The sequence below is a fragment of the Budorcas taxicolor genome, chromosome 4 (assembly GCF_023091745.1).
Source record: "Budorcas taxicolor isolate Tak-1 chromosome 4, Takin1.1, whole genome shotgun sequence".
Taxonomy (NCBI): domain Eukaryota; kingdom Metazoa; phylum Chordata; class Mammalia; order Artiodactyla; family Bovidae; genus Budorcas; species Budorcas taxicolor.
Genome location: NC_068913.1, coordinates 11,095,416 through 11,122,217, shown reverse-complemented (window position 1 = coordinate 11,122,217; position 26,802 = coordinate 11,095,416). Strand labels below are relative to the sequence as shown.

The 26,802-nt window shown below is 41.4% G+C and overlaps 1 protein-coding gene and 1 pseudogene across 1 annotated transcript in view; both read left to right on the top strand.

Moving 5' to 3' along the window:
• The window catches only part of MTERF1 (mitochondrial transcription termination factor 1), a 56,421-nt gene extending 43,380 nt beyond the window's left edge, over window positions 1-13,041 (top strand). The window contains exon 2 of the transcript XR_008199270.1: window positions 12,937-13,041. The gene's annotated coding sequence lies outside the window, so the exon portion shown is untranslated. The remainder of the gene's footprint in view (window positions 1-12,936) is intronic.
• An 11,478-nt stretch (window positions 13,042-24,519) lies between these two features.
• Window positions 24,520-25,961, top strand: LOC128046862 (nuclear transcription factor Y subunit gamma-like; annotated as a pseudogene).
• Window positions 25,962-26,802: the final 841 nt, after the last annotated feature.

The window sequence follows — 26,802 nt, the reverse complement described above, 5'->3', positions numbered from 1 at the left end:
TTCAACATTTATGTTTGAAATATGTGCTTTACCAATACTGCAACAGGGAAAACTTTCAGGATAATTACACTTTGCACTTATATTCAGTGATTTATTTCCTAGAACCTCAATATATGATTTTTTTTTTTTCTCACTCTTAAGGTTATTGGCAAATGTTAGTCCTATACTATAGATGAGGAATGTAAAAAGGAAATAGAAGTGATTTGCTAAAACACAGAGGATTGAAGTGAAATAGGGAATGAAAATTTAGGTCTTTGTCCCCAAATTTTGCTAAAAATAGTCTATTAATACTTCTGGGAACTAAACTAATGGTCAGGAAATTGTAGTGGAGCATGGTGAGTTTGGGCTTCCCTGGTAGTTCAGCTGGTAAAGATTCTGCCTGCAATGCAGGAGACCCCTGTTCAATTCCTGGGTTGGGAAGATCCCCTGGAGAAGGGCATGGCAGCCCACTCCAGTATTCTTGCCTGGAGAAGCCCATGGACAGAGGAGCCTGAAGGGCTACATTCTATGGGATCGCAAAGAGCTGGACACGACTGGGTGACTAAGCACAGCACAGCACATGGTGAGTTCAAGTATGTGGAACTGTTCTTCCAACTACAATATAATGCTGAAAAATGAATTTTTGTTTTGGCTCTCACTGTGGGATTACAGTATCTACTGGCAGTTGGAGGCAGTTGTTTTTCCTATTGAATTTAAACTGTGATTATTTATTCCTGATGATTCAGGTAGTAATATGACCTATTTATATTTCTACTGTCTATTTTTTTCAAATCAGCCTAAATAATATAAAAGTTGATCCAATATATTTATATATATATAGGTTCAAAATTTTTAAAAATTTCAGTTGAAGTTAGAATAGTTAATACTTTCCATAATTAAAGTGAAAGATGACTTAGCTGTTTAGTTATTTTAGATTTCAGTAGCTATTTTAGAAATATACTCTCTAGTTATTTTTATAACTTAATATGAAGTAACTTTTATATCTTTAAAGGTATTAAAATGCATTTTGTAGCATTATTATTAAAATTTTGTGAAACATCTTAGAGTTAATGACTTTTATCATTTGTTTGAAATAGTATTTCTCAACAGGTGATTTATAATTCACCTGCATTGGAGTCACCTGGGATATTTATTAAAATTCAGAGCCCAGGGTCTTAACCCAAATCTGCTAAAGATGACTCTTAAGACTAGTGTTCAGAACTCTGCCCTTTACATCTGGTTTTCAGCTGACTGTGCAGACTGCAGGTTATTCAGCACTGTTTCAGTGTGGGAGGACAGGGCCGCAGTGACTGTGTCCAGGGAGATGAGCAAGGATGTAAAGAGCATGACACACTGTGACATTTGGCTCTTCTCCTGGAGGTTGAAGATGGGCAGCATCATGAGTTAACTGCATTCTTTTGAGTTACTTTTATAAAATCTTTTAGAGAGTTAATCCCACTGTCAAGAAAGATATGTGTGTGTGTGTGTTAGTTTGCTCAGGGTGTCCAACTCTTTGCGACCCCATGGACAGTAGCCCACCAGGCTTCTATGTCCATGGGATTTCCCAGGCGGGAACATTGGAGTGGGTTGCCATTCCCTTCTCCAGTCAAGAAAGACAGGTGAGGCTAAATGCATATAAGACTGCATTCTTATATAAGATTATGTGGAAGGGTATTTATTCCTCACTATTCTGGAATTAACAGTTCCAAACTTTTTGCTTATAAATGACAATATACAAACAATCACTATTTTCCTATTATGATTCATATGACAATTAGCATATACAAAAAGAACCTCAATTGCAAAGCCATTGGTAAATGTAAATACCATCAGTATGCTAATATAATAGAAAACATTCCTGAAGCAGTTAGTGCAAGGCCAGTGCACTCTTACAGTGTGCATTTTGTAGCAGTTTATACTGACTTGAGTATATTTGCACTTCTAAGTTATTTGCTTTCTGTATAAATAAAAATAGAATCGTGGTAGTCAGGTTAGTTAAACAACCCAAAATGTGGCTCAACACAAAAAAGATGTTTTCCGTGCATGTCACAGCCAATGCGGTTTGTCAGGGATAGATTGGAGCTTTGCATCATGCAGGAATCCAAGCCTTTTTTGGTGGATTGTTCTGATATCCTCTAAGGTCTTTCAGCCTTCTAACCAAGTCAGGGGAGAGTGTGGAGAAGTTCCCCAGGCTCTTGTTTTGTAATTAAATTAATTTGACTGCACCAGATTTTAGTTGTGGCACTCAGTATCTTTAGTTGCAGGATGTGGTATCTAGTTCCCTGACCAGGGGTTAAACCCAGGCCCCCTGCCTTGGGAGTGCAGAGTCTTAGCTACTGGATCATCAGGGAAGTCTCTACCCATGCTCAGTAAAGAAAAGAATACAGCCAGACTATTCTAGATCATGCATATCAAAGATATATACTGGGGAGCAGGAGATGCTTAGATAGATATACTCACATACTATAGATACTAACATTTCCAACTTATATTTATCTCTTAGAGTCACTGAGGGCAGCTACCTTTGTGTTTGACGGCACTTCAATAAGAAATGTATTTTACATGATGATGTGATACCAGCACATATATACCAATGTGAAAATTTCGTACCTGTTGTTAAGGATACAATAATTACTTTTACTATATACGGTGCACTCTGGCATTTTCTGTACTGTTTTCTATTCTGTTCTATTTTGTTTCTGTAGTCTTGCCTGCCTCAACCCAAGGCTCATCTGTAGTCTTGCTGCTGCTGCTGCTGTTGCTGCTGCTGCTGCTGCTGCTAAGTCGCTTCAGTCGTGTCCGACTCTGTGCAATCCCATTGACAGCAGCCCACCAGGCTCCCCCGTCCCTGGGATTCTCCAGGCAAGAACACTGGAGTGGGTTGCCATTTCCTTCTCCAATGCATGAAAGTGAAAACTGAAAGTGAAGTCGCTCAGTTGTGTCCGACTCCTAGCGACCCCACGGACTGCAGCCTGCCAGGCTCCTCCGTCCATGGGATTTTCCAGGCAAGAGTACTGGAGTAGGATGCCATTGCCTTCTCTGTCTAGTCCTAGGAGGCTCCATTCCATCTCAGCAGTCTCTGCTCCTGAGGGGAGACTTCCAAGGGGAGTTTGAGTCTGGGTTTCCTGTTGTTGAGTTGTTCAGTCACTCAGTCATGTCCGACTCTTTGTGACCCCATGGACTGCAGCGTGCCAGGCCTCCCTGTCCCTCACCATCTCTGAGTTTGCCCAAGTTCATGACCATTGAATCAGTGATGTCATCCAACCATCTCATCTTCTGTCATCTTCTCTTCCTGCCTTCAATCTTTCCCAGCATCGGGGTCTTTTTCTGAAATGTAGGTTATTCTTGCTGCAGTCCTTCGGGCACCCAAAGGCTTGGCATTATCACTTGTGTGCTTTCTTCCTCTCCTATAGTGAGAGTTGTCAAATACAGGCATACATTGTTCTGTTGCTCTTCACTTTATTGCACTTGGAAGTTATTTTGTTTTTTAACAAAATGAAGGTTTGTGGTAACCCTGCATTGAGCAAGTCTATCAGTGTTGTTTTCCCAACGGCATTTGTTCACTTCATGTCTCCATGTCTTGTTTTGGTAAGATTTTAGTATTTCAAAGTTTTTCGCCATTTTTGTATTTGTTATAGTGATCTGTGATTAGTGATCTTTGATGTTCTATTGTAGTCGTTCTTGGGTGCTGTGAACCATGCCCATATTAGGCGGTTAACTTAATTGATAAATGTTGTATGTTTTTACTTCTTCATCGACGAGCTGATTCCTTTTCTCTTTCTCTCTCCCTGAGCCTCCCTGTTCCCTGAGACACAACAATATTGAAATTAAGCCAATTAATAATATTACAATGGCTTCTAAGTGTTCAAGTGAAAGGAGTCACATGTCTCTTACTTTAAGTCGAAAGCTAGAAATGATTAAGCTTAGTGCGGAAGGCATGTGGAAAACTGAGATACACTAAAAACTAGATTTCTTGTGTCAAACAGCCAAGCTGTTAATGTGAAGGAAATGTTCTTGAAAGCAATTAAATTTGCTACTCCAGTGAACACACAAAGGATAAGAAAGTAAAACAGCCTTATTGTTGATATGGAGAAAGTTTTAATGTTCTGGATAGCAGATCAAACCAGGCACAACATTCCCTTAAGCCAAAGCCTAATCCAGAGCAAGGGCCTAACTCTCAATTCTATGAAGGCTGAAAGAGATGAGGAAGCTTCAGATAAAAAGTTAGAGGTTAGCAAGTGTTGGTTCATAAGGTTTAAGGAAAAAAGCCACCTCCATAACATAAAAATACAAAGTGAAGCAGCAAGAGCTGATGCAGAAGCTGCAGCAAGTTATCCAGAAGATCCAGCTGAGATAATTAATGAAGGTGACTGCACTAAACAACAGATATTCAGTGTAGATGGAACAGCCTTCTATTGGAAGAAGATGCATTCTAGGACTTACATAGCTGGAGAGAAGTCAATGTCTGGCACCAGAGCGTCAAAGGATAGGCTGACTCTCTTGTTTAGGGGATCATGCAGGTAATGACTTGAAGTTGAAGTTCATTTCTCATTCCAAAGATCCTATGGCTCTTTAGGATTATGCTCTATCTACTCTCGTAATAGAGTTGTCTGTGCTCTCGTAAATGCAACAGTGAAGTTTAGTTGACAGTGCATCTGTTTACAACATGATTCACTGAATATTTTAAGCCCACTGTTGAGACAAAATGCTTAGGAAATAAGATTCCTTTCAAAATATCACTGCTCGTTGACAATGCACCTGGTCTCCCATGAGCTCTGACGGAGATGCATAGGAGATTAATGTTGTTTTCTTGCCTGCTAACACAACATCCATTCTGCAGCCCATGGGTCAAGGAGTAATTTCAACAGAGTGTTTATATTAATAAACGCATTAATAAACAAATTTTATAAGGTTATAGCTGCCATAGAGAGTGATTCCTCTAATGGATCTGGGCAAAGTAAATAAAAAAGCTTCTGGAAATGATTCACTATTCTAAATGTCATTAAGAAGCTTTGTGATTCAAGGGAAGAGGTAAAATTTCAGCATTAACAGTTGTTTGCAAGAAGTTGAATCCAACCGTCATGGATGACTTTTGGTGGGGGGCGGGGGGGTGGGTTTAAGACGTTGGTGGAGGAAGAAACTGCAGATGTGGTGGAAATAGAAAGAGAACTAGAAGTTAAAGTGAAGCCTGAAGATACGACTGAATTGCTATAATCTCATAATAAAACTTTAATGGATGAGAAGTTGCTTCTTATGAATGTGTAAAGCAGGTGGCTTCTTGAAATGGAATCTACTGGTGATGATACTGTGAAAGCTGTTGAAATAACAAGAAAAGCTTTGAAATATTACATAAATTTAGTTGATAAAGTGGCAGCAGGGCTGAAGCAAATTGACTCCAATTTTGAAAGAAGTCCTGTTGTGGGTAAAGTGCTGTCAAACAGCATCACATGCTACAGAGGAAAATCATTCGTGAAAGGGAGGATCTTATTTTAAGAAATTTCCAGAGTCACCCCAACCTTTAGCAACCACCACCCTGATCAGTTAGTAGCCATCAACAGCCAGGCAAGACCCCTCTACCAGGAAGAAGATATGACTCACTGAAGTTTCACATGATAGTTAGCATTTTTAAGCAATAAATTATTTTAAATTAAGGTGTGTACATTATTCTTTAAGGCATGATACTGTTACACCCTTAATAGGCTACAGTATAACTTTCATATACACTGGGAAACAAATTCTGTGTGACTCACTTTACTGCGGTGATCTGTAACTGGTACTGTAAGGCATGTTATAAATTTAGTTACAATTTAAGTTTTCTGGGGGTCTTTTATCTATTTTTTAAATTGAATGTTTTCAGGTTTCATCTTACATATTTACCAAAGGACTTTCTGAACAGAGCCCCCTTCCCAAACTAGAGCCTTGGCTAATTCAAGTGCCATCTAGTGGATGGCACTAGATGCTAGAGAAATTGACTTTCACCTTACCAGCTTAAAAGGACTAGGTCTAGGACATGAAAGTTACTGCGGGATCAATATTTCTGATTTCTCCATCTCTGAAGCAGGCAGCTGGGGTAGAACTTGAACCACAAAGTCACTGTGCTATGTAGAAGGTATTTTTCTGAGGGCATTTATCAAGAGGTCATAGAGTATTTGATATTCATTTATTTATTTTTCAGTCATTCATTCAGCCTCAAATATTACACACACACACACACACACACACACACAGCTAGGTTTAAGGTACTGTGTTAGGGAATAAAAGACTGGGTGTTTTATTCTTTTTAAAGGCTTGTTGTTCAGTAGGGAAAATATACATCCATGACTTCAATGAAGCTAGTTTTGTAAGATTTAGAAAGGTGAATCTGACGTGGTCCTAAGCTTAAAGGACACATGGACAGCAGAGGACGTAGGCTCTAGGCTCAGTCTTGGGGGAGATAAGACATGCGCTCCAGAACAGGAAGTGATACCAGATGACGGGTGAACTGCGTGGGTCTGTCTGCAAGTGCTACCAGGAGACAGAAGGCTGCCTCTCTCAGCTCATTGCCCCCTGTCTGCCCTGTGGAACTATTGCACGTTTTGGAATCGGTAAACAATGGTTAGTACAGAAAGTAAAAATGAAAGTGAAAGTTGCTCAGTCATGTCCGACTCTTTGTGACCCTGTGGACTCTTCTCCAGGCCAGAATACTGGAGTGGGTAGCTGTTCCGTTCTCCAGGGGATCTTCCCATCCCAGCGGTTGAAACCAGGTCTCCTGCATGGCAGGTGGATTCTATACCAGCTGAGCCACCAGGGAGGTGTTTTTCACATCTTTGGTTATCAACTGCAAAATAGCTTTACAAAAATAAATAAATAAATCAGTTGAGCATATTGCTCTAGTTGGCATTTAAGTCAGCTAATTTGTCTTAAAACTTTTATATAGATTTAAACTAGCTTATGTAATTAATACATCCCAGTGAGAATTTTCTAGTGGCTATTTTGTGGTTAATTTTGATGATTGAAAAAAAGAGACCACACACACAAAAAAACCCACAAAGAAAAGTTGTATTTGAATTTAGCTTTGGTGTAATCTCTAGTAATCTCCCAAGTCCCATCTCTTGAGCAGCATTAAATTCTGTAGTGTTTTCCAGCTCCCTCCTCCACCATTTTGCTCCTTCAGGGTCATGAGTGATTAATTTTACTGACTAAATCTCAAACTGATATTTTTACAGTAAATCCTTTCGAACATTCAGAGACAGATTTCACTTGAATGGCTTAAATTTGAGGAGTTTCTCAGTGCTCAGCTGGATTGTTGTTCTGAGTGCTGAGATGGGAGAGGGAACTTAAAAAGGGATTTATAAAGCAGGTGATATACGTGACTTTCATATTACCTACTTAAAGTCTGCAAGGTGAAAATGGATCTTGGTTTTTTGCACTACTTAGTTAAAATTTCTAACTCAGCACCCCAGATTGTAATGTATTGGTATACATCTACATGATTTAATTCTGTCTTTAAAAATAGATAATAAGAAAACACTTTTGAGTGATTTGTGCTACAGTAAAATTTGGTTTAATGTATATTGATAAAATATTAATTAAAATTAATATCAAATATTAATATCAATAAAATTGATATTATTATTTTTTCTTAGACATGCCAATAACTTTTGACATGGAAGCAACCTTTAGTTACTTAAGATGCATTTTTGTAGTGAGATGAGTAGTATTAGTTAATGTGAACAGGCCTTATGCAAATCTCATGGGCCTAATGTAATTTTTGTGAGTCTAATGATTAGAGAGGAAGCTTTGAGTTACGAGTCATTATTTATGAAATAACTGCTGAGAAAGAACTACAGCCACTCCTTTTTTTGGGGGGCAAAGGAGACTGCTCACAGATGCTCCTGCTAGACACAGCATTGGTCACAGCAACTCTACTCTGGCAGCGAATATTATTTTCATGATTCTCTGACTTTTCTTTTTTGCCAATCAAATATAAATTTGGATATAAGTGTTCTTTGTTAGTGATTACAGAGGCAACAACCTGACATACACTAGCAAGCCAATAGGTAAGGTTTAGACTTAACTTCCTTTAGTGAAGATGCTCCGTTCATTCATTCACTCATTTACTCATTCATTTTTCCAACAAATATTTATTAAGTACCCACTATGAGATGGTGCCTTTGAACCATGGTGCTGGAGGCACCACATCGAAAGAATTGACGTCTGCAAACTCTAGTGTTGGGGAAGACTCCTGAAAGTCCCTTGGACAGCAAGGAGATCAAGCCAGTCAATCTTAAGGGAAATCAACCCTGAATACTCGTTAGAAGGGCTGATGCTGAAGCTGACGCTCCAGTATTTTGGTCATCTGATGTGAGCAACCGACTCTTTGGAAAAGCCCCTGATACTGGGAAAGATTGAGGGCAGAAGGAGAAGGGAGTGACAGAGGATAAGACAGTTGGATGGTATCACTGATGTAATGAGTATGAACTCGGGCCAAGTCTGGGAGACGGTGAGAGACAGGGAAGTCTGTCGTGCTGCAGTCCGTGGGGCCGCAGAGTCGGACACGACTGGGCGACTAAACAACAGACAGTACGAGATGGTGAAGGACAGGGAAGCCTGGCCGTGGGGTTGCAAAGAACTGGACACGACTTAGCGACTGAGCAGTAACAACAATGTACCAGGTACTGTTCTAGGGGCTGGGATTTCAGCAGTGCACAAAACAGGCCACCATCTTGGCCCATAGGCTCAAACGTACCTTCTAGTGAATGGATATAGACAAAGAACTAAACAAATAATTAAAACATAGTATGCAAATGATAATAACTTGTATGGAGAAAAATGAAACACGAATGGGGTAAGGGAGTGCCTGGATGAAGAGAGGGAATTCCACTCTAAATCAGATGGTCAGAGAAGACTTCACCGAAGACAAAGACAAAGGAAGCAAAGGAGTGAGCCGTGTAAATATATCCAAGAGAAGAGCGTTCTAGGCGGAAGAAGCGACAAATGCTGCGGCCCTGGGGCAGGAGAGTGCTTGATTGTGTCAGCTGAACAGCAAGGAGGCTGATGAGGCAGGAACAGTAATGGAGGGGAGAAGATAGGGCTGGAGTCAGAGAGGTAATGGGGCCAGATCACGCAGGGCTTTGTGAGCCGCTGTGAGGACTGTGGTGTTTTCTGTGAGGGGGAAGGGGAAGCACTGGAGGGTGCTGAGCAGAGAGAGCACTGTTTGATTTGTTTTAAAAGAATCGTTATGACTGATTTGCATTGTTGCACGGCAGAAACCAATACAACGTTATTGTAATTATTACCCAATTAGAAAATAAAAAAAAGAACCGCTGTGACTCCTTCACTGAAATAGGAAGCAAGGTCATCAGCTGAGAGTGTGGAGAAAGGAGAGGGAGCTGGTAGAGATGATGTGCAGTCACTTAGGAGAGTGGGACAATGATTTAATGGGGGAAATTATGTGAGTACCAGGCAGCACCGAAGGCCCACTTAAGATTAGTGGTCATAATTTAAAGTGAGATCAGTCAGCTGTGTGGAGCAGGTAGAGTAGGATTTAATGAGGGCTGAGGTTTTGCCAAGTGACTTAGAGAAGGAAGGATGGGAAAAGAGAGTCGAGTGTCACTCAGGGGAATGATTTAGTGATTGGCTCTGGAGTTGATGCTGAGTAAGTAGAGAAGTGGGACTTCCCTGGTGGCTCGGATGGTAAAACGTCTGTCTACAATGCGAGAGACCTGGGTTTGATCCCTGGGAAGATTCCCTAGAGAAGGAAATGGCAACCCATTCCAGTACTCTTGCCTAGAAAATCCCATGGACAGAGGAGCTTGGTGCAGGCTACTGTCCATGGGGTCGCAAAGAGTTGGGCACGACTGAGCGACTTCACTTCAAGTAGAGAAGTGAGTACAATGAGGGGCAGGGACAGTGAAGAGGTGGTAGGTTCAATGGACCAGAGGTGTCATGTTGGATGTGTGACAGAGTGAGCTGGTCAGAGAGTGATATGCTTGAAGTTAAGATCATGGAACGAAACTGGTTTCATTTAGGGTGTGGTAAGAAAATTATTTTTCTCAAATGAAGTATAAAAATGCCACAGACAAATGTTCATTATATTTGAATCCCTTTGAATCATGCCATTCTTTCTAGATCCCCCTCTCCCCCCTCAATATTTGAGTTTTTAGAATACCAGCAGAAGATAGTATAGCAGAAGTCCAGTGGCTGACTTAGAGGATTAGGTACTCAGTTTGTAGATTTCTCTAAGAAAGAAAAATTATGATCTAGCAGAATCAATTTTCCCAGGATTATTTGCTTTATCCTAGCTTAAAAAAAGCTAAAAGAAACACTGATCTCACTCTTTCTGAACACCGAGATCAAGAACAAAATATTCCTTGTTCAGCTGGAAATATTCAGCAAACAGATGAAATCACATTTACATTACCCATTGTTCCAAGCACTAGCTGTAGAGTAGGAAAACACTTGTGAATGATATCACAGTAATGGTTATGGTAAAACAAAAACTGAAGGATTACCCAATAAATGCTTATCATTGGAATGCACATCTTATTTACAAAAGCATGCTGTTTTTGTGTTGACTTTTGAAGAGAGAGTATTAGACTCTAAGCACATAAAACTTGAAAGAAGTATAAATGTAAGTCATTTAGAGCTTCTTAAGTACAGATTAAAATGCCAACATTTGGAATTTCATAACTTACAAGTGGTAGTTAGGCTGCTTGAGTTGAAACTGCATCAGGATGTATAAGGATCCCTTAAGTTAAATTGGAGTGAGGATTTGAAAACATCTGCTTTTTATGTTGTTGTTGTTACTTTCCATAAGCCTTTCTAGGTATAGATAATGTGAAAAAAAAGGGAGGGGGGCACTTCAAGCTCTGTGGGTGATTAAATATCAAGGGTAATTAGCTATGCAATTATTTTGAAGAAGTAAATTGAAAGTGACTTAAATACAAACTTTAAAAAGAAAGGGTAAGCCCACAAGAAATACAGGTGTTGTTTTATCTTTATGCCCTGTTGCTTTGCCTCAATGCAGTATTAAGTATTACTGTTAGCAGTGAAGTATTGGAGAGGCAATGGTACCCCACTCCAGTACTCTTGCCTGGAAAATCCCATGGATGGAGGAGCCTAGTAGGCTGCAGTTCATGGAGTCGCTAAGAGTCGGACACGACTGAGCGACTTCACGTTCACTTTTCACTTTCATGCATTGGAGAAGGAAATGGCACCCCACTCCAGTGTTCTTGCCTGGAGAATCCCAGGGACGGGGGAGCCTGGTGGGCTGCCGTCTATGGGGTCACACAGAGTTGGACACGACCGAAGTGACTTAGCAGCAGCAGCAGCAGGACCTGAGTTATTCTTCTAGATTTGGAGAATTCTTTACCATATGAGTTTTGGTAAGAGGAAGACGACAAAAGCCAGACAGTCACTTTCCCACGCTTCTTTGCAGCTAAGGTGGAGGCATCTGACCAAGTCAACCAATCAATTAAAAAATATGACAGTTTTATTGAGATATGATCCACAAACCGTTCAGTTCACTCAAAGTGTACAATTCGGTTGTCATAAGTGTATTCACAGAGTTGCATAACCATCCACAACTGATTTTAAAACATTTCTATCACCTCAAAAAGAAACCTCATATCCATTAGCAGCCATTTCCCATTCCCCTAACCTCCTCAGCCCTAGGCAGCTCTGTTCTACTCTTGGTCTGTCTAGATTTACATATTCTGGACATTTCACTTGAATGGAATTATATAATAATTCGTCTATAATTGCCTTCTTTCACTTAGTATAATGGCTTCAAGTTTCATCCATGTTGTAGCAAGCATCAGAGCTTCATATATTGTTGAATAATATTCTATTGTATGAATATACCACATTTTATCTACTTATCGGTTGATGGACATTTGAGTTATTTTTGTGGATGATGTGAGTTACGATAGCATGTGAATAAGGTGTCTCACCCAGCATCACTTTTTGGAAAAGGTTTTTCTTCCCACATTAAATTGTCTTGGCACCCTTGCCAAAAATCAATTGACTGTAAATGTGATGATTTATTTCTAGACTCTCAATTCTATTCTGTTGATCTATGTATCTATTCTTAGGCTAGTACCTACTATTCTAATTACTGTAGTTTTGAAGAAAACTCTGAAATCAGGAGTGTTTTCTGCCTTTTCAAGATTTTTTGGCTATTCCGAGTTTCTTGAATTTCCATAGGAATTTTAGCATCAGCTTGTCAATTTCTGCAGAGAAGCCAGCTGGTATTTAGGTAGAGATTTTGATCAATCTGTAGATCACTGTGGGTACTAATGCCATCTTAATAATTTGTCTCTATTCCATGAACACTGATAAATTTCCATTTATTTAGGCCTTCTTTAATTTCTTTAAGTAATATTTTATAGTTTCTAGAGTAGAAGTTTTGCACTCCTTTTGTTAAATTTATTAAGTATTGCACTCCTTCTGTTAAATTTATTATTTTATCTTTTGCTAATATTGTAAGTGAAATTGTTTCTTTAATTTCACTTTCAGTTTTCTTATTTCTCGTTACTAATTAAGTACAATTGTGTTTTGTATATTGATCTTGTATTATGCCACCTTACCAAACTTGTATATTAGTTCCAATACTTTAAGTAGATCTCTTAGGATTTTCTATATACAAGGTCATGTCATTTGCAAATAGGTATAATCTTACTTTTTGCTTTCCAGTATGGATACCTTTTACTTTATTTTCTTCCCTCATTGCCATGTCTAGAACCTTTACTACAATGTCGAATAGAAGTAGTGAGAATGGATGTTTTTTTCTTATCCCTCTCGTAAGAGTGAGCCATTCAGTCTTTCACTGTTAAGTTCACCCCATCAGATTTTAGATGCAGAGAAGTAGTCACCCTTGCAGAAGCCACTCTGATTTCCCTTTCCCGCTTTATTTATTGTACTTGTCACATTCAGATATACCGTATGTTTTAAACTGTTTTTTTGTTTGTTTTATAGTCTGTTCCCTGCTCCTGCTCCTGACTGGCTCCTACATAATGTAAATGCCACTAGCGCAAGCACTTTCGTTAGTTTTGGCCACTGTTTCATCAAAAACTCTGAACACGCTGCACATATAGTAGCACTCAGTACGTATCTGTTGGTTGAAACAATAATACCATGGTCCGTTTTCTGTTGCTGGGTTTGTAAACTCTTTTGTGAAAGGAAGCATGGTTTTGGATTTGAAAATGACTTTGTTTTATCTGTACATGAGTGTGCTTAGTCATTCATTTGTGTCCAACTCTTTGCAACCCCATGGATTGTAGCCCGCCAGGCTCTTCTGTCCATGGGATTTCCCAGGCATGAATACTTTAGAGGATCTTCCCAACCTGGGAATCAAACCTGCATCTCTTACGACTTCTACAGGAAACTCCTCCAAGAAACCAGTAGGCAGATTCTTTGCCACTGGGAAGCATAAAGTATATTGAATATGGTAGGTGCTCAGTGAATGGTGGTGAAATAGAATCAAACATTCCATTGATGACAAAAGGCTTCATGGAAATGAGAGTTGAGCTAGGACTGAAGGATGAGTAGGAATGAGATGAACAGAAGTAGGGACATCTTAGAGGTATTAAATGTAAATTTTATTACTTTGGTTTAAATACAATCAGCTGTACAGAAATTTATTCTCTCTCAGTTCAGTTCAGTCGCTTAGTAGTGTCTGACTCCATGGGCAGCAGCACGCCAGGCTTCCTTGTCTATCACCAACTCCCGGAGCTGGCTCAAACTTATGTCCACAGAGTCAGTGATGCCATCCAACCATTTCATCCTCTGTTGTCCCCTTCTCCTGCCTTCAATCTTTCCCAGCATCAGGGTCTTTTCAGATGAGTCTGCTCTTCGTATCAGGTGGCTGAAGTATTGGAGCTTCAGCTTCAGCATCAGTCCTTCCAATGAATATTCAGGACTGATTTCCTTTATTTATTTATTTATTTATTTGCTTTGATGTGACTTTTATTTATTTATTTATTTTTTAGTTTTTTATTTTTTTAATTTTAAAATCTTTAATTCTTACATGCGTTCCCAAACATGAACCCCCCTCCCACCTCCCTCCCCATAACATCTCTGTGGGTCATCCCCATGCACCAGCCCCAAGCATGCTGTATCCTGCGTCAGACATAGACTGGCGATTCAATTCTTACATGATAGTATACATGTTAGAATGCCATTCTCCCAAATCATTGATTTCCTTTAGGATGGACTGGTTGGATCTCCTTGCACTCCAAAGGACTCTCAAGAGTCTTCTCCAACACCACAGTTCAAAAGCGTCAATTCTTTGATGCTCAGCTTTCTTTATGGTCCACCTCGAACATCCATACATGACTACTGGAAAAATCATAGCTTTGACTAGACGGACCTTGTTGGCAAAGTAACATCTCTACTTTTTAATATGCTGTCTAGGTTGGTCATAACTTTTCTTCCAAGAGGCAAGCATCTTTTAACTTCATGGCCACAATCATCATCTGCAGTTATTTTGGGGTCCCAGAAAATAAAGTCTGTCACTGTTTCCACTGTTTCCCCATCTATTTGCCATGAAGTGATGGGACCGGATGCCATGATCTTTGTTTTTTGGATGTTGAGTTTTAAGCCAGCTTTCTCTCTCAGTACTGGAGGCTAAAGGCTTGAAATCAAGGTGTTGGTAAGGTCATCCTCTGGGTGAGGGTACTTCCTGGTCTTTTCTTGTAGTAACCTCGGGCATTACTTGGCTTGCAGCTGCCGTGCTTCTGTATCTGATTCCATTGTCATGGAGTGCTCTCCCCGAGTGTGTCTGCCTTCTCGTGGAATTTTTCTCTTCTTTGTTTTTTCATTCTGTAAAATGGAGTTATAGTTGATGTACAGTGTTTTGTTAATTACTGCTATATAGCAAAGTGATTCGGTTATTTATATATATAGGCTTCCCTGGGGAATCAGTGGTAAAGAATCCATTTGCAATGCAAAGGACGTGGGAGATGTGGGTTTGATCCCTGGTTGGGGAAGATCCCCTGGAGTAGGGCATGGCAACCCACTCCAGTATTCTTGCTGGGAAAATCTTATGAACAGAGGAGCCTGGTGGGCTACGGTCCATGGGATCGCAAAGAGTTAGACATGACTGAAGCGACTGAGCATGCAGGCATTTATGTATACATACATTCTTTTTTAATATTCTTTTCCACCATGGCTTATCATAGGATTTTTGCATATAGTTCTCTGTGCTATATAGTAGAACCTTGTTGTTTATCAATTCTATATATTTTATATAAAAAATACCGTCTATGGTGTCGCACAGAGTCGGACATGACTGAAGTGACTTAGCGGCAGCTCGTATCTGCTAACCCCACACCCACACTCCACCCCTCCCCAGCCTCTCCCTTGGGCAACCACCAGCGTATCTTCTATGCCTGTGAATTTTTCTCTTCTATAAGTACATCAGTCATCTTGGATTAGGGCTCATCCTAATGACCCCATCTTCACTTGATTACATGTGCCAAGAACCTATCTGTCACATTTACAAGTACCGGGGGCTAGGAGGACTTCAGCAGATCTTTCTGAAGTACCCAATTCAGCCTATAATGCCATGACTCTATGTTTAGTGTGACCCCTTTCCACTTTCTCAGTCTCCCCTCTTGCTTGTCACTCCCTGTGCTCATCCTGAACAGGTTACTGTTGTCCTTCTGGAATGCCCCAGTCTGGTGGGTGAGCACAATGTGATATTTTACAGCTCAACTCAAGAGTCACTTTCTTTGGGAAGTCTCCCCTAAGTCCGAGTCAGGTTAAGGGCTTCTCTTTTAGGCCCAATATAATGTTTGTCCCACTGCACTGTAATTATTGATTTACCTGTCTCTTTCTTACACTAACTCTGAAGTTTTGAAGGCAGAGGCTTTTTGTTGTACTTAATCGTTGTGTTGTCCTGGCTTAACACAGTGCTTAGCAGCTGGAAGACACCCAGTAAATGTTTACTATTGGGTATGAGGGCTTCTCCCGTGGCACTAGTAGTAAAGAACCTGTCTGCCAATGCAGGACACATAAGAGGTGTGAGTTCCATCCCTGGATCCAGAAGATTCCCTGGAGGAGAGCTTGGCAACCCACTCCAATACTCTTGCCTGGAGAATGCCATGAACAGAGGAGCCTGGCAGGCTGTAGGCCATAGCGTCACAAAGAGTCAGACAAAACTGAAGTGACTTAGCAGACAACATGAGTAATATTACAAAGGAAGTTTGACAGAACCTAGAAACCAGTAGGGTGTAAAGGAAGAAGAAATAAAGGATTACTTTAGAACTTTGTATATAAGTAGAGTTTTGAGGTATGTATGGGAAGGAAAAGTGAAAATCAAAGAGGAGATGATTTGGGGGAAAATATTATAATCCCAATTTAAAAGGGATATGGAATAAATGTATGATAGAGTAAGTAGAGTGGGAGGACAAGGATTGGGCCTTATGGTTGTGTTTCTAGTACTTAGAAATCTGCCTGGCATAAAAGAGACCATCACTTCATGTTTACCACATGAGACGTGCTTCCCTGGTGGCTCAAATGGTAAAGAATATGCCTGCAATGAAGGAGACCTGGGTTTAGTTCCTGGGTCAGGAAGATTCCCTGGAGAAGGAAATGGCAACCCACTCCAGTGCTTTTGCCTGGAGAATTCTATGGGCAGAGGAGCCCGGTGGGCTACAGTCCATGGGATTGGAAAGTGTCGGACATGGCTGAGCGACTAACTTTCACTTTTTCACATGAAATGTAAAGCAGATGTTTCCTCCAAATAGGCGTTTCTACTGACCAAATAGAGAAGTTGTGGACAGTGAACTGATTTGGGAGCGGGGAAGATACAGCCTTCACCTTTGGGTATTTTGATTTAAAAGTTAGAACAGAATGATTAAAGGAGAAATTTCCAGTAAATAAATCTAAAGAGCCATGAAAAGAGCTATGGACTTGAAAGTCACAAATGTCTATTTGGAGGTTATCAATATAGAGATGATAATTGAAGACGGAGGTAGATGAAGTTTTAGAGAGATTGGGCATAGAGTGAAAGATTGAAGAACAGGTCAGGACTTTGGAAAAACACACATTTAGGTACCAGGAGGTGAAAGTTAAACCAAAAGGAGATGGAGATGGCAGCCACAGAATGGATCCCTTGGATACGACAGCATCACAAAATCCAGGAGGGAACATAATTTGAATAACAGGAGGTCATTAGCTGTGCCAAATGCTGGAAAAAGATAGAAAATAATGAGGACTGAGAAAAGCTCATCAGCCTTAGCCTAATTCAGTCATTTTTGACCTTCAAGAGACATATATCAGTGGAGTATTAATAGTTATCTAATCTTAGGTATTTAAAAAGGAGTTTGGTGACAGTAGCAGAGGTGATGTTTGGTAGACCATATAATTAAATTTGTCAAGAAAAGGAGAGAAACTGGATAATAACTTGGAAGGTCGGAGTGATCAACAAAGACTTCTTGCTGTCCTTTTGAAATGTGATGTACTTTTGACAAACTTGGTGTTCTATATCTTGAGTGTTTGGTTCCCAAATCAGGCTACAGCTAAAAGAGTGAGTTACAAAGGTGGGGAAATCATGGGGCTTTTGGCCTGACAAACCAGAAGAGTGTCCTGCTGGGTACTCTGGGTACTTGTGCTTTGTCGTGTGGCCACCACTGGAAAAGAGAAGTGGGGCAGGAAAGGTCACGTGAACTTTTTATGGTGGAACAGAAACTGTTAGGTCACAGAGCAGAATCAGCACATTGGAACAGAAGAGACCAAGCAAACATCTCTGTTTATAGATAAAGCAGCTGAGGTTCAGAAAGAAACACTGGGACCTCTGGGTTTTCATGAAAAAGCATCCAAGTTGTCTGATAGGGTGATGGATTTGTTTGCCCTTCTCCTCAGACTGAGGGGAATTCCATGACACCATTGCTGCTCCCTAAGAGAATACCGGACTGTAGACAAAGCAATAATTGCTGTCTCTGCTTTTTATTGAGGATGTTGCTGATCAGACAGTATTAGCCTCTTTGGGGACACAGCCTCCTTCTCAGACAACTTCTAGAACCAGTTTGGCTGTGGTTTGCAAATAGAGATGGGGAAATGGAGGCCATATTGTTGGCTCCCTAGGGTCATCATTAACCAGCCGGCTGACAAGCCTGTGGCTATGGAAACCAACCTTACTGAGCAAGAGGGATTATAAAATGAAGCCTCTTTTCTTTTCAGTGGAATGATGTCTGTCAATTAGATCTTGCAGAAATGTTAGGTTGGATCATTTAATGTTCTCAATCAATGCTTTATCAGTTTTTTTTTTTTTAATATTCTCTCTCATTTGACCTTTTTTGTTCTGTTGAAGACGGTGATGAATACTGCATTTTTCTTCTCACAAAGGTTTTTTACATGTGAATTCAGGATATCCTTTGTTTTCACATGTGCAAACTCATAATTTCTAGTATGGAGAAAAAATAATGTGTGGTGCTGGGCATACCTTTGCTGCAGGGGTTCAGAATGATGAAAGAAATAGGAAGCAGGGAGTTGGCTGTATCAGTATCTATCTATATGCAAATTATCAGTCTTCTCAGAAATGTATTTTTCATCTTCATTGGGGTCTGGAGGACATATATGTCTTATGTGCTACCAGCTCTTAGGTCTGTTATGTGTATATGCAAATGCTGCCCGCATACACACACATACGCACATTCATACCCGTGGGTGCTGAAATTCCTCACCTACTTGGAAGCTCCTGATGCAGGGATAATAGATACTAAGATTGAAAGACAGGAGGAGACGATGTGTGACAGAAACATAGGCGTGTTCCTTAAAGAATTCTCTGGGGCGTGTGCGTGCTTGCTCAGTCACTCCAGTCGTGTCCGGCTCTGCAGCCCCAGGGACTGTAGCCTGCCAGGCTTCTCTGTCCATGGGATTCTCCAGGCAAGAACACTGGAGTGGCTTTTCTTTGGGGACTTGAGCTATTTTCCTCTAAACTTATCTTTCATTTCCCACACTGTTGTACAGTTTTTACATCATTATTCTAGATATCACTGAAAAGCCTGAGGCAGCCTATTTAGAAATGACTCTAAACATATTAAACCGAATAGCAAGTAAATAATTTCAATCATAACTTGCAGCCAATAAAACCCTTCCAGTAACTGGCAGAATCTCAAAACCTTTGAAGGCTTCCTCTCCAATGACAGAATTCTATAGGCTATTAAAACCACATTCAGAATTTAGAAGGAAATTCTGTGGGTGGCATAAATGAGAAAACATCTCAAGGCTTCAAAACCAGAAATTAGGCATAGTGTTATGTTTCAGTTATGGACGGAGAATTTGTCTTCACTTTTCATTCTAAACTGAGACAGTGTGGGAAGCTAACCAGAAACTCTGCCTTGTGTAGGATGTTGAGAAACAGGAGGTATCAACACCCAAGATGAAAGAGATTAGAGGAAAGGTCACCAGTAGGAGACCCAAAGAAACTAGAGTAGGAGAATCAGCAATGGCCATACACGCAAAAGATTCACAGTATGTTAAAGAGATCATGTTCTATTTTAGAGCAAGACATCTGCTAGGCTAACTTAGAGAGATGATTTTCTGTTTTTAAAAATAACTCCAAAGAAGGACCCATGGCCTCTATTGGTAACGCATTAAAATATTTAATAACCCTTTCTGTCAGGATTTAGGTTCATTTGTTCTGCTATAGCCAAGTGAAACTTGTTATGAGTTTAGATGAACTAGCCTGACACTCTCCCCTGGAGTAGTGTAGACAGGAATGTAGACATTCTTGTAAGTAAGGATTACAGTTAGATACTTACTTTCAGGAAACCAAAATTCCTTTATCCTTAATTTTTATACTCCTTAGTCATCTTGATTGCTTTCCGCTAAACCCTTCAAAGTGCCCTGAATACGGAAATTATGAACCTGGTTTTTGTCCATGATTATCTCAGGGTCAGACTTCTTATTTTGGGCTCTATAGGAGATGTGAAAACAGTGAAGCAATTTTCAGTGTTTTTGCCTTGTAAAATATCTGGTGGGTAATGTTCACACACATAACAATGTTAAAATGAATGTTTCAGCCAGGATCCAAAGATCCAATTAATGCTGTGTTCTAAAGGAGGAGGTGATTCCTATGCAGGATTTCAAAAGGAGTAAACTGAGAACTGGTTACATGATTGTTAGTTTTTACTATTTTGATTGGAGGATAACTGCTTTACAATGTTGTGTTGGTTTCTGCTGTACAACAACATGAATCAGTTATAACTATGTTTGTATCCTTTCCCTCTTGAGCCTTTCTCCCTGTTACATGATTCTTAAATTCCTTGCCCACATAAAGATCATGAAAAATTTGAGACAGTAGAGGAGGTTTCAGGATTTGTAAGGACTTTTTTTGGAGAGCATTGTGGTGAGTCCTAGCTCCAAGGAGGCAGATTGGGAGGGTGCTTTCTTCTTCATCTCAGATCAGGAGAAAGAGATTTAAGAAATGGCATGGAGAACTTCATATGTGTCCCCTGTTGTTAAGAGAACATTGTGGACTAGTAGACGATTACATGGAAAAATCTGAAAGGCCTGTTAGATGCTCTAATTGTAGGAATGAAGAGAAGTGGCTATGCTGATTGACTCTCATTCCAGTGGATGTTGGACAAAGAATACTGAGAGTGTTTGCCGTGGACCAGATGTGGGATGTGTAAGGGAAAACTGGCCTAGAGTTTGAGGCTCAAAGTATTATCAGGGTCTGTTTCTCCTTCCTCCATTTCTCAGGGTAGTTGTGTGTGTGTGTGTGTGTGTGTGTGTGTGTGTGTGTGTGTGTATGTGTTCAGTCTGTTCTTAAATAGGTCTTCTCTTTGTAATTACAAATGGATGTCAGAAGTTCCTGGTAAATCCCCTTCTAGCTTCAAAACCAGGGCAATAGAGCAAGAGTCTTTATCCCACTGTTTTTCCTTTGGTTTATTTGGTTTTATTTCTCTTTTAAATGAAGACTAGCTTTGTTTAAGGGTTGCTTACTTTAACTGAAGTAAATCTGAATGATCCTACTCCTTTGGAGTAAAACTTAATGCTTATCAATTTCCTATTGTATTTAGCTTCTGGTTGGAATTTGAATAAATGAAAACCTAAATAAAATAGGTGAAAGTTCCCTGACTATTCAGGTGAATACACAAAACTCAAGGTGGTAACTTTTCTTCTAAGTCACTTGGGTGCCTGTTATTGATGACCTTAGGAGGTAATCCCACTGTTCTTAGCACAGGGCCTGAGATATGCTTCTAGTGAACTGGCTAATGTCACATATTTGGCCCTGAACGATGACTTTGGGTCGAGTTGTATATTTCACCTGTGGAGCTGGGAAGACTGTCCCATCCAGCTAAGAGCGGGGAAGGGATAAATCCCCAAGTGAATTTTAAAGTCATTCCAGAGAAAGGAGGGGTGTAGATGCCAGGTAGACCAGCTGTAAAGGTTCTGCACACTGTATTTGCAGCCATTATACCTTTCTCCCTTTCTCAGTTTGTATGTGTGGTAAAAAAAGAAAGAATATAGACCTGTATGGGCCGTGAAATCCTCATATTTAGTGAGGTCAACTCTAGAAAAAGTGAGATGAGAATGTTCCTGATGAGAATCTGGAGCATTTAATGAACTTACAGGAAACCTGAGAAGTTAGAAGTTAGGAAAGTACATGGTTCTGTACTTGGAAACCCTCAGCAAGATGTGATTGTAAATCTCTGAATGAGATGAATGAACATTGAAGCCTCACATTGTCCTCAATAGTTTCAAGTTAACAAATAGCCTACAATGATGGTGCTTAATATGTGCCATATCCTTGCGCAAAAATGGTTCTCCATACAAAGTCCTCTAATACTATTCTTTCATAGTAGGAACACAGTTTGCTACTGTACATTTTGGTGGGATCATTTATATTTCACACTAGACTGTAAATTCCATGAAGGCAAGAGTCATGTCCATTTTGCTTACCATTGGATCACCAGCATTTTGTGGAGTATATTTTGTAGCACTTAGTAGACATTCGGGCTTTCCAGGTGGCTCAGCTGGTAAAGAATCTGCCTGTAATGTAGGAGACCCTGGTTTTGATTCTCGGGTCAGGAAGATCCCTTGGAGAAGGGTAGGCTACCCACTCCAACATTCTTGGGCTTCCCTGGTGGCTCAGATGGTAAATAATCTGCCTGCAATACGGGAGACCTGGGTTCGATCCCTGGGTCGGGAAGATCCCTTGAAGGAGGGCATGGCAACCCACTCCAGTATTCTTGCCTGGAGAATCCCATGGACAGAGGATTTGTTTGTAGCCTGGCGGGCTACAGTCCACGGGGTCACAAAGAGTTGGACACGACTGAGCAGCTAAGCACAGTAGATATTCAGTAAATGTTTGCTGAATGGATGATTGAAAAAAGTCTCAGAGCAAGACTTGGGAAAAGAAGCACAGGTTTGCTTGTTTGTTTGCTTGTTCAGTTTTAACAAGCTTCACTTTTTCTTGGTTCTTCTTTCCCTTTTTACTTTTACTTTTAACTAGACGGTAATTGCTTTGCAATATTGTGTTAGTTTCTTCTATACAATATTGTGAATCAGCTACAAGTATACATGTAAACATGTTGCTATGGGGAAGGACGACCTGCTTGCCTTACTTACTTACTTACAGTTTGCCTGCCAGAAAATGACTCAAATATCTGATGTGGGTCAGGTTGCACTGTCTGTTACTCAAAGCATTTACTGTAATTCTGTGTCAGGAATTTGCTTTCAAAATTGGTACATGATGAAAAAGAATGCTGCCTGGTGTGGTAATAGATGTTTGTAAATGAGAGACATCCTAAAGGAGGGGGTGTTATTTATAAGATTAATAAGCTGGACTCTGGTGACAAACAAAAATTACATTTGCATTCTGATACCAGCTGGGTTTCTTGAACTCTTTAATCAACAGAAATTGATGGGAGGCGAGTTGAGGAATTCAGGCAAGACTTTCCCGGGATCCCTGGCTGCTCCACGAGGGAGAACAAGGAGCAGGCTCTCTTGCTGGCTCCCTGAGGTAGGGACAAGCTGGTGCCTTAAATGGGGTGAGGGAAGAGGCAGAGCTGTGGGCTGGGCTGGAGGGGTGGCTTAGGTGATCGGCCTGCCCTTTGGGAGGTGCCCTGTGCAGGGATCACGTGTAGGACCCTCTTTTTGCGCCCAGCGCCTCAGAAGTAGCAGTTGGCTTTTGGCCTTTTTGTCTCTTATTGTTCATAAGATGCCCCAGCTGTGCATGCAGTTATTTTTGGTCCCTTATGTAGTTTCTTTGTATTCTGTTGCCCAAGGGGATGTTTGTCCAGGTGCGAGCACTGCAGCGAAGGGTCCCAAGGCCCTACATATTTTTGTGTTTTGATAAAAAAAATCCATCTTATGTAATAAATGTATTGTAAACTCTTTCCCTCAGGTAACAGAATCTTCATAATAATCATTTAATGGCGATATAGTATTTCAGTGTTTAGACTGTCCTTAAGACGGTTAATCATGTTGCTGTCTTTAAGCACTTAGTGACTTCTGATTTTTCCAATGCTGTAAATAACACAGGGAGCAACAGCTCTGTGCGTGACAGCTTGTGTCATCCCTTGGGTATTTTTCCAGGAAAGTTCCCCTCAGGTATTATTCCAGATTGCTAGCTTAGGGAATGAGGAGTTCTACTGATTCGTTTTTTTAAGACAGAGGATGCATATTCAGATATTAGAAACTGAGTCTGATTCTGTCCAGGAAGGGTCCTGCTACTGGTGAAGCCTTTGAGTAGGAGTAACTGGGATATCAAGTCCCTGCCTGGGTACCTATTTCATAGCAATGAAGAGTCTTTGCCAATATAAAAAAAAAACCCAGAGTCTATTTTATTCATTTTTTAAAAATTTCCAGTTTACTTTTCAATCCCAACATGTACTTTGGGATTTGTGTGTGTGTGTGTTTTATATAGAAGACAATGGCACCCCACTCCAGTAAACATTATTTTTAAAAACACATTTAGATTTACATAAAAATTATAAAGATACTAAAGAAAGTTTCCATATACCCTACCCACACCCAGTTTTCATGATTATTAGCATCTTACATTAATATGATGCGTTTCTTATAATTAATGAACCAATTGGTAGATGATTATTATTAGATTTGTGTCTTTAACATTTGCTTTTCAAAACTGATATTATATAAGGATTTTCGTGCAATAAAGCAGCACTTAAATAAGCCTAAAGTTAAAGAAAGGAAGTCATAGTATGCTCATATGATCATAGTCACAGATGCCTCTTGAGAAGGCCAGAAAAATGGTCCTTGCCCTTATTTCAGCTTAAAAGAATCACTGTGGAAGGCGCCAAGGGAGGGGGAGAGTATAGGGGGGACGTGGTGCAAACAGCATGGCCGCCCCCTTGTTTGTAGCCCAGCTTCTGGCGCTCTCGGTTCTCGGTTCTCTATGATGCGGGCTTCCCCGCCCCACCCCCGGTTCTCGCTCTCCGTTCTTGGTTCTCGGTTCTCAGTGATGCATGCTCCCCACATCCCTCCCCATACTGCCCCTCCCCATACTGCCCCGCCCCGCTGCCCAAGTACTGAGGCGGCTCCTGCTGGTCCCTGGACTTCTCAGTCGAGATGTTTGTCAGAATGTCCCCAGGATGAGGATTTGGTGGTGCTAGCAGCAGTGGTGCCCAGCAAACTCTGTATTCCTTCTGGCCTCGTGTCACGGGAGAAATCTGGAATTTAACAGCGAAAGATTTCTGAGTATGGAAACTCCCACTGGCTCATATTAAGAAGATTATGAAACTGGCCGGCGATGTGAAGATGATCAGTGCAGAAGCCCCTGTGTTGTTTGCCAAGGAAGCCCAGATTTTTATCAGAGTTGACTCTTGGGGCCTGGATCCACACAGAGGAGAACCAGCGCCAGACTCTTCAGAGGCATGACATTGCCATGGCGATTACAAAATGTGATGAGTTTGACTTTCTCACCGATGTTCCGAGAGATGAGTGGAAAGCAGCAAAGTGTCAGGAGGAGCTGCGCTGGTATGTGACTCTTGCTGAGCCTGTCCAGGACTGCTTCAGGTTGGCTTAGCAGCCCACTGCCGACCAAGTCCGGGGGCAGCAGCAAGGCCAGCAGACCACCAGCTCCACAACCACCATCAAGCCTGGGCAGATCATTGTTGCACAGCCTCAGCAGGGCCAGACCACACCTGTGACCATGCAAGCTGAAGGAGGTCAGCAGGTCCAGGCCCGTCCACACGGTCAAGCCCAGCAGGCCCAGAGCGGCCCTGAATGGACCTTGCAGGTGATGCATCTGGAACACAGGCAAGACCCAGCAGATCCCGGTGCCCCCGCCTGGCGGCTGGCTGCAGTGTACTCGCTTAGCCCAGCCTGTAAGGGGGCCCTTAGGCACCCCACGTGGTGCAGGGAGAGACCCAGACGCATGCCACCAGTGCTCGCAGATTACGCAGAGGGAGGGCCAGCAAGAGCAGCAGTTCAGCCACTTCACGGATGGACAGAGGAACAGCGTACAGCAAGCTCGGGGCTCAGAGCCAACTGGAGACACAGCCTCCAGGGAAGTGGAAGCCAGGGAGTTCCAGAGACCTGGAAATGCAACACCCCCGCACCTCCTCCCCGCTTACCACACACACCCTCTCCCTACACCCACCGCAGTTGCCTCCTGTGTTGGTTGCTCCCAGCCCCAGCAGAGCTCCACTTCCCCTCCTCCCTCCGTTGCCTTGCAGTGGGTGTTGGTTGGGTTATCCGGGGCCCCAGCCAACTCCAAGGCCTATAGGAAGCTGCATGCCTCTCTCCCCAGGGTGACCTCACTCTCTCCTCACCCCTTGAAACAGCTCTACCAGATCCAGCGAGTCACCATGCCTCCCAGCCAGGAACTCCCCTAGCTGGTGTTCATCCAGTCAGCCGTCCAGTGCTCTGACAGGCAGAGCCCCCAGATGACCTGTGATGGAGGGCCTAAGCTGGCAAGGCCAAGGACACCCAACACAATTTTGTGCCATTTAGCCCCAGATGGTGGGCACTGCCTCCCTCCACACAGGACCCTGTGGACCTCAGCGCCTCCTGCAGGCTAGGTCTCTGGTGTACTAGGTCCCGTGCTTGAGGGCTGAGATTTTCCAACAGAAAGATGGAAGATGCAATATTTTTTATTTCCTTCCCCCCCCCCCTTTTTTTTTTCTCCAGGTAATCAATATTTCACTGTGTTGAGCTGTGTGTCCAGTGCTATGATATGAAAATATTGAATAGCATATTTATGACATTTTCTCAAAGAGTGTGGCTGAAGAAATATTTCTTTTCTTTTTCTTTTTTTGGTTCTTACCGCCACTTCTTTTAGGAGTAGATCTCCTCGGGGCTATGTGTAATCTCCTGACTCTTAGAACAGCTGTTGCCTCAGAATTCGCCACCTTGTTCTGCTCTCAGGTAAAATTAGGTGATGTGTGTAGCTTCTTTTCCACTAGTGCTCCTCTCCCCAGGTCCCTGGTCCTGCCCCAGAGCTCCGTGGCTTTGCATTCAGAGGCGGTGGGAACATTCCTTGCATTTAAGACTCATTTGCCATGGAGAGTGGATGGTTTCATTCCCAAACCCTTCTCTTCCAGGGACCCAAGGAGACTAGAACTTTGTGTATTTTCCCTCTCCCCCATGCCCCTCATTTTTAACTTTATTTTTAAATACATTGAAATTTGTGACAGCCTCCTTTGCTGCATGGACTTCAAACTGCATGAAATGCAATAAACCTCATTTTAGATTAAAAAGAGTCAATGTGGAGGATAATGTACAAGATGACAGAATTTGGAAGCATTCTATTTTTAGGAAATGCCCATTAGCAATTACTTAACATTTTTCACTGTTACTGCTGAGAATTGACTAGTCTGTTTTCCAAAATATGTTGGCCTTTTCTTCTTATATTTTTGTTCC